Here is an 8,428-nt window from a genome sequence, read left to right on the forward strand (position 1 = left end):
TAAAAATCATGAAACTTTGTGTAGACACTACTTGTGGCATATATTACCAAAAAAAAAAATTTATAAGAAAATACATCTCATTTTCAAAGATTGATATAAAATTAAAAATCATTGAAAACTTCAATGTTTTCACTTTACTTTGTATCCAACTAATCAATGGTGATTCCTATCAAAGATAGACTTTACCAAGGTTTTCTAAAGTGATTTTAAAATATTTTTCAAAATGTAATTTTCAACCACGGTCTTTGGGCTAGATGCATGACTTGTACATTAGCTTTCCCAATGATTGGACTTCACATGATCTATGTTTTGATAATACTAAAACTCTAAAAAGATGCACTAAATCAACATCTTGAGTTTTGTTCATCTTCCAACATCTCATTTGTATCTAGCTAATGTAACTCAATACACATACAAGTCATCTTACAATTTTTGTGAGATGTAAATTTAGTTTTTCCTAAACTAAGAGATCATGCATTTTTAATTAGACATGTAAATTTTGATCATATAACCTAGGATGTCATTGACCTTAATTTCAAGAAATTAAAATAATATATGAAAATGATCATGGCATACATCAAAGACATATTTTTCAAAAGGAAAACTATCATGACTACATGATGCATATGTGACATATCATATGATATTTTTCATATGGATATGAGTGCAAAATATGATGTCATGTCATGTGATAGGGTATAAAATCATGATAATTTTAGCATATAGAAAATACCTAGATTGTCTATCTAAGTATTACTAGCTAATCATTAAATTTAAAAATAACCTAAGTTTGCCCTATTTCTCCCTTGAAAATACTAAAATCTCAACTTGATATTTCTTTGAATTCTATCCTATTTGTACCAATTTAATCAAGTTTAAATCTTCAAATTTTGGCATATTTTATTATTTTAAGAGTAAAAATCAACTTTCATTTTCAAAGTGTAATAATACCTTTAAAATGTCTTAAAGTGTCAACTTTATCAATGTTAGGTTAATTACCCTTCCAATTTTAGTTGACACTCTCTAAACCCATCTAGAGTATAGAAAACATACTCTTAGGAATCCAAAATTTATTAGTGCTCCTTGGGTGTTTTAGGTATTCACTAAGGATAACTTCTCTTAATACCTTTCTAATGACCTTCCTAGGCTTCTTAGAAGTTTTGGTCACATTAGTCTCCTTAAGGTCAACTCTAGGGATAACCTCCCTTGTAACCTTGACTTGACTCCTAGACCTAGAGTTAGTTTCATAACTATATAGAACTCTATGATACGAGATCACCTTATCCTTGGACTTAGGCTTGTATCTCAAACCCTTCTTGCCCTTGGATGACTCTAGCTTTCCTAAACTTACGTTTTGTTCTTTTTGACCCCTTAAGAAAATTTTTCATTTTTTAAGAGATTTTTCTAATTTTTCAAGTTTGGACCTCAAAACTTGATTTTCTATCCTTAAATTTTTAAAATTTGATTTTCTATTATTACTTGAATATTTTTATTTCTAGATATATATAAAAAATCCTTAGAATTATTACTTAAATTGTTATCTATCTTCCTATCCTTAGGTAAGGTAGTCCTAGTATGAAAAGATTTATAATTTTTCCTAAATTTTTCATGGTTTCTATTTTCATGATAAATCACATTAAAATGGTAAAAAAATTATTTCTAACATGTTTTTTATCATGATTTAAGTAAGTACCATTAACTAGTAGTACTTTAGGCTGGTTCTTAGAAGTTCCCCTTGACTTGAGCTTCCGCCTTTCTTCTTGGTCGGGTTTCTCCTCTTTGGATATTGATTCCGATAATGTCTCTTTTGTTTACACAATAAGCACATGATGTGCTCCTTACCCTTTCGTATCATGAGGCCAACTTCTTTTGATTTTTCTTTGACCTTAGGTGCCACTTGACCCTTCTTCTTGGTCAACTTTGGACACTTGCTCTTGTAGTGTCCATTTTCCCTACACTCAAAGTAAATGATATGATTTTTATTTTACAAATTCAACTTGTTATACCCTTTTTGCTTATAGGGGTGGCACAAGACTCTTCTTCATTTTACCCGGAAGTGAAAGTTTCTTCTTGCTCCAATGTCAATAATTGGCATCCCTCTTAATTCTTGAGGTGGATGCCTCTTTAACTTCATCCTCATATGTTGAGTACCTCTCAACCTCCAAATCCTCGTACACACGAAACAAAGAGTTTCCCTCTTTGCCCTTGTGATTGCGTTCGATTGAGGATGAGTCTTCATAAAGCTTTTCCAATTTGCTTCATAGCTCCTTGGCATCTGGATACTCCCTAATTTTGCACAATAGGGTGATTGACAATAAATTAACCAATAATTTGGTTACCTTATCGTTTGCCTAATACCTCTTGACTTGCTCCTTGGTCCATTTTTTCTTCAAACCTCTTAAAGCTTCAAAACCCTCCATTAGAACAAATCATTGCTCTATATTTATCATGAAGAAACTCTCCATTCTTGCTTTCCATATGTCAAAGTTTCCTATTTGGAATAATGGAGGTGCCTGGATGTCAAATCCAAGTCTATTTTGGAAATTCATTTTGAAGTTGAGCTCCTTTTAAGATAAGTCCTTTGACTTATTAAAATTTAGGGCTTCAAGCTTCAAAATTTCTTATTCTTCCTCTAGCAAGTTGCTCTCTCGACGATTAGTCCAATGAAGAGCGATCTCACTCTGATACAACTTGATAGGACACTCTAGGATCTAGAGGGGGTGATTAGCTCCAATTACTTCGTTGATGATTTGTTACAGCAAAAAACTCGAAGCAATAGCTAACATTAGGATTTATTTGGTATCTACCTCCTTGAGGTGACTAATCCAAGAATTCACACAGTGCACACACTACAGTATTAAAAAAACACTCCTTTTCGAAAACAATCCAGAGGGCAGAGGTGGAGAAACAACGTATAAACTCATAATAAGAAATCATAACAAGAAAATGAATACATGTACAATAAACACCTTACTTGATTTCTTGTAACTTGTAGATGTCTCTTGATCATTGGAAAGTACAACAACACTTATCTTCCAAGGGCTTGAGAACTAGCGGTGAAGAGTGTGCGAGAGAGATGTGCCTTCAAACCTTTATGAAAACCATTTTCTAAAGTTCACTCTGTTGGTGCAAGTTGCACCAGAATCAAACCTGAGTTTTGATGTTGTCAAAGGTTCCAAGTTAAGTCTTGTTGTGATCTAATAAGTTGATTGAGTGTGCAGGATGTCTACTCAACTGGAAAAGTCCTAGCTGGAGGCTAGGCAGAAAAGTCTTAGCAGATCGTGGAACCCAGGTGCAAGTCCAAGCAGGTCAAGGGGACCCAATGCTTGGCGGTGTGATCGAGAAGTCTGGAGGACTGAAGATCAAAAGAAAAGTCCTGGGGAGCCGATCAAGGCTGAATGAAAAGTCCAAACTGGATTTGGAGGATCAAAGTTTGGCAGGTAGGTTGAGGTAAGCAAACTGGAGGAGCGACAGTGAGGTCGGGTTCCCAGAGGGAACAACCTTAGGTCGCTGATCCAACTGAAGAAACCGGGAAGGTTTCAAAGTTGAGATCAAGACAGTTCTACTGTCTTTTATATTACTCATGCATTATAATATTATTGTGCTAGCCTTTATGTTGCAGGATGTTTTTGTTCTAACACTGTTTTACAGGTCAGGCTTGATTGGTCGACCGAACCAGAGGATCGGTCGACTGAAACAGAAGTTATCAAAGCAGTGTTTCAGATCAGACCAAAACAGACTGAGGCCGATCAAAGCTTGATCGGTCGACCGAACAATAAGATCGGTCGACCGAACCTTGGTGACTCAGCACAGCTAGTGCATCAGACACGATCAGCAAGCAAAGGAAAGAAGGGCTGATCGGTCGACCGAACAAGAGGATCGGTCGACCGATCCAATCAACATTAAACGCGCATTAATTCAAGATTCTGGCAGACTTCGACGAACAAGGTAAAAGCTTGTTCGGTCGACCGATAAAAGGGTTCGGTCGACCGAACCATTGAAGGCCAGTTAATGCAGAATTTACGAGCCAGCGTCAAACTCCAGCTGTGGGTGATCGGAGCTAGTTCTGTCGACCTAACAGAGGGATCGGTCGACCGAACCTCAGTGCACCTATAAATTAAGGCTCGAGGTCAGAGGCCAAAAACAACTTTTACTATCAAAAAATTGTTGTTCTGCAAGCTGCTCGAAGCAACAAGTCTCCATCAATCTCTGCATTTGCACCGACCACAAGCTTCGACTTTCAAATTCATTTGTCGGTAAATTTATTATTGTTGCACTTAAATTATATAAGATAGTAGAGCTGTTACTATCTTATATCTCTTGTACTTGTACGATCTGCTTCTCTCCGAGGAGTTCGGAGAGAAGAGTTTTAGTGCTTTGCCCATCGGTGCGGTCAAGGACTGCGGGCCTTCGAGTAGGAGTCGAGCTAGGCTCCGAACGAAGTAAAATACCTTGTCTCTCTTTATTTTCCGCTGCACGACTTCGGTTTCAAAAGAAAAGAATAGTTTTAAAGCGCGCGATATTCACCCCTCCCTCCCCCTCTATTGCTTCAAACGATCCATCACACTCGACACCTCTAATCGATTAGAGTTTTCCCTAATCGATTGTCATGTCATCTAACCATCTAACAATCTGCAAAACGACTCTTTTTTCTAATCCTAATCTATTGATGAGTCATCTCAATCGATTCAGAAAGCCTTAATTGATTACCCAATCGATTTCCAAACTCTTTATTCTCTCGCAAAAGGTCTTAATCGATTATCCCAATCGATTAGCATGGTCTTAATTGATTCCCTCTTTCGTGACAAAAACACTACCTAGTCGATTGAACCAATCGATTACCAGTGGCTAAATCGAATGGGTCAATCGATTTAGTTATTGTTATCATGATTTCTCTTCCCGAAACTCCCAATTGATTGATCTTTCTTCTCAATCGATTCAACACTTCTAATCAATTGTCCAATCAATTCTGACACCTTTTATGTTCTCGCGAATTAAGCTCTAATCGATTGCTTAATTGATTAACTTAGGGTCAATCGATTGAACCAATTGATTAGAGATGCCAGAATCGATTGGCCAATTGATTCCGACACCTTCTGTGCTCTCGCGAATTAAGCTCTAATAGATTGACTAATCAATTAGCATAGGGTCAATCGATTGCCCCAAACAATTTCTCAACCCTAACTTGCTTAATCCAAGTCTATGGTTCATTTTCCCAACATCCAGTCAACCGTGACCTGTTGAAACTTTTTCACCAAGTGTCCAGTCAATCTTTGACTCATTTGGAATTTCCTTTGCCAACGTGCGATACTCTTTGACCCATTTGGATTTTTCGTTGCATAACTCTCGAGTTAGGACTTAATTTGCCAATGTGCGGTTTTCCTTGACCTACTTGAACTTTTTGTTATCTAACCCTCGAGTTAGGACTTACGTTCAATCCTCCCTAATCCACTTAGACTTTCATTTGTTTAACCGCGGTTAGGTCTTTTCTTTTCAGTCAAGTATCCATTCTTCTATGACTTATTTGACTCTCGTCTCACATATTGTTCAAATATTAAAATTCAAGCTCAAATCCATTTGAGTTTAGTAGAACTAGTCAACCTTCACTCTAGGACGATTACACCAATAATCTCCCAACTGGAAGTTTCCTACCTCACAGAAATTTTCCACCAGTTATTAGGATAATCAAAAAGTACTCGTAGAGGCTCATCCAATCCGTTAGCATTCTTAGCATTATAATCTCACTTGAGAAAAATCTCTATAATATACCATAGAAAATATTCAATTATTAAATATTTGATTAATTATTGAAGAACCTAATCATCAGACCATTACCCAGGATTAAAATTCTTGTACTCTTGATTAATAATAAATGTATTCTTTATACTTCATGCATGTCATTATACTTATAATATCTTAAATAATATAAAAAAATTGGTGCTCAATTAATTCATAATATCAATAAACTATAATAAACTTTTTATTTATTCTAATTTTAAAATTTTAAAATAAATTAGCATTGTTATTAATAAACTACTTAAATTATTTAGTTCTATTAATGTAATATAATGTTATTTTATAGAATAGTGCATTATAATTTCTTTTAAATATATATTGATATATTTTTACAATTTAATACTTACACTTTATAAAAAACAATAATTTATATAATAGGGCATCTAATAGTTCCTTTCTTCATGTGATTAAATTTATTAAATAGTTTACATTATTAACTAACAATTTAAATTATCTTTAATCTTTTCAAATTCGGTACTAATTTTATGTATACCCATATGAATTAACATTAATTGTGCAAACTTATATTATTTATTCTTTTAAATTTCACACAAATATATATCAATTGGTAATGATGAGCTATTATATGCGTGCTCTCATAATAATACCTTTATATTTTTTAAGTTTAATGTTTCCACTTTTATGGAAAGTATTGGTAGCCCTTCTTATTACATACTATTCGTGTTTATTTTTCATTTTTAATTATAATATGGAGTAGTCATATTATTTTAATTTCATTTTAAGGAAAGCATTAATCCTTTAAAAAAACTTTAAATTTACCGAAAGTAGATAAGGATAATGTTCTAATCATATTGCTTTTTCATTAATGTTAATACGCATTTCATAAAAAAGCGCTGCACCTTTGAAAATGACTCCACTTTCATATAAATAAGTGTTTGACAGAATTACAGGTGTTTTTTTTATGGTATATTCGGCTGACGCCGATTAAGTCAGAAATGATCGTTTAGGTCTCATATAAATTTTTTATCTGCTATTACAGTAAATAAAGAAGTACTCGAGTAATCTATCAATTCAATATTTTTAAGTCAATTATTCATTTAAAAAAAATTCATTTCTTAATTTAAATACCTGACATACTGATGTGTTGTCACTATATTATTGTCTCGACGCTACAAATGTGGCAAAAAGATGAAATCGTTCATCTCCAGCACACCCGATCCTAGGCCATCACGAGAAAGTAAATCACGACAATCGAAAGGGCAAGTGGTGGTGGGATGAGTTACACAAGGTCCGGAAATTTATGTCCCGATAGCCCTATGATTCGACCCTACGATCTCATGTGACAAGCATGCCACCACTTACCATCTCGAGGCTGCAAATGCTTTTGATGTTAGTGGATGGAGATGGAATTAATTGTTAAATTGAGAGTCACTTAGACTACGTTTGGTGAAGGATAATCAGTCTTATAATATAATCAAAATTATATTACAATATTGATTATTTTATTTGATAAAGTTTTAAAATTGTAATGTAATATAATATGAATTACAAAAGATAATAAAATTTATAATCTGGATTAGACCAATTCAATTACATTTCAAGCTCAAAGTTTAATTAAAATTTAAATACCAAATATATCTCTAGTCTATTTCTTACATCAACCGACTGTCGACGTCGCTGTCACCGTTGACCGCCGTCTTTGGCCGCCTCCGCCGTCCGCCGTCCACCGTCACCAACTGCCACCGCCGTCCGTTGTCCGCCGTCGCCCTCCGTCGTCTGCCATCACCGGTCGCCTTCGCTGTCCAATATCGCTGGCTGTCTCCGCCTCCAGACGTCGATGTCGTCAGTCGTTGTCATCACTAGCATAGGCCATAAGATATTTTTACTATTTTATAATAATATAAATTACAGTTCTTATAAAAAATAATGCACACCAAATAAAAAAAAATATAATCACCTTTATAATATAGTATATAACTCTTTCCCCAAACATACTAATATAATATTAATTACATTGCACTACAAATTTAATTAAATGATTCCTAACCAAACTTAATTACATTACAACCTGAGTATTTTTCACAAGTGATTAAATAAATTAGAGGAAACTAATGTGATGAATATTTGTTCTAACTCGTAGTTTGATATATAGTCTCTTCCATATTTAATTTGGCTACTCATCTATGAGATACTTGATTGTATTCAAATGTTCGATCAAGTTTTGATCATCAATCCTTTCCTAAGATCGATTAAATTAATGTACCATATGAATGGAACTAATTCACAAGGCATAATTCAATGATACTAATTGTTTCACCTTATAGCCTCGCTAGCCACCATATAAACTAAGCCAATCTACAAGTTATAATTTAATGATACTAATTGTCTTTGGATTATGCTATTTTCTTATTGCTCCTTTGATACTTTAGACTACTATAAATACTTTACATCAACCAATTTGATATTTTCGATCATCAAATAAAAATTAAACTATTCATGAAAACTCTTAATGAAGAATCCTCCAATTCTTGATAAAAATAGAGGGGGAAAAAGAGAGGATATATACTCAAATTTGATTAAGGAAATGTCAACTTCATCCCTTCTCTAATTTTTGCATAAAAAAGAAAAAAAAAAACTATTTTCATTTCTTGGTCAGTCCTTCAAAATGTTC

Source organism: Zingiber officinale, chromosome 3A, assembly GCF_018446385.1.
Source record: "Zingiber officinale cultivar Zhangliang chromosome 3A, Zo_v1.1, whole genome shotgun sequence".
NCBI classification, from domain to species: Eukaryota; Viridiplantae; Streptophyta; class Magnoliopsida; order Zingiberales; family Zingiberaceae; genus Zingiber; species Zingiber officinale.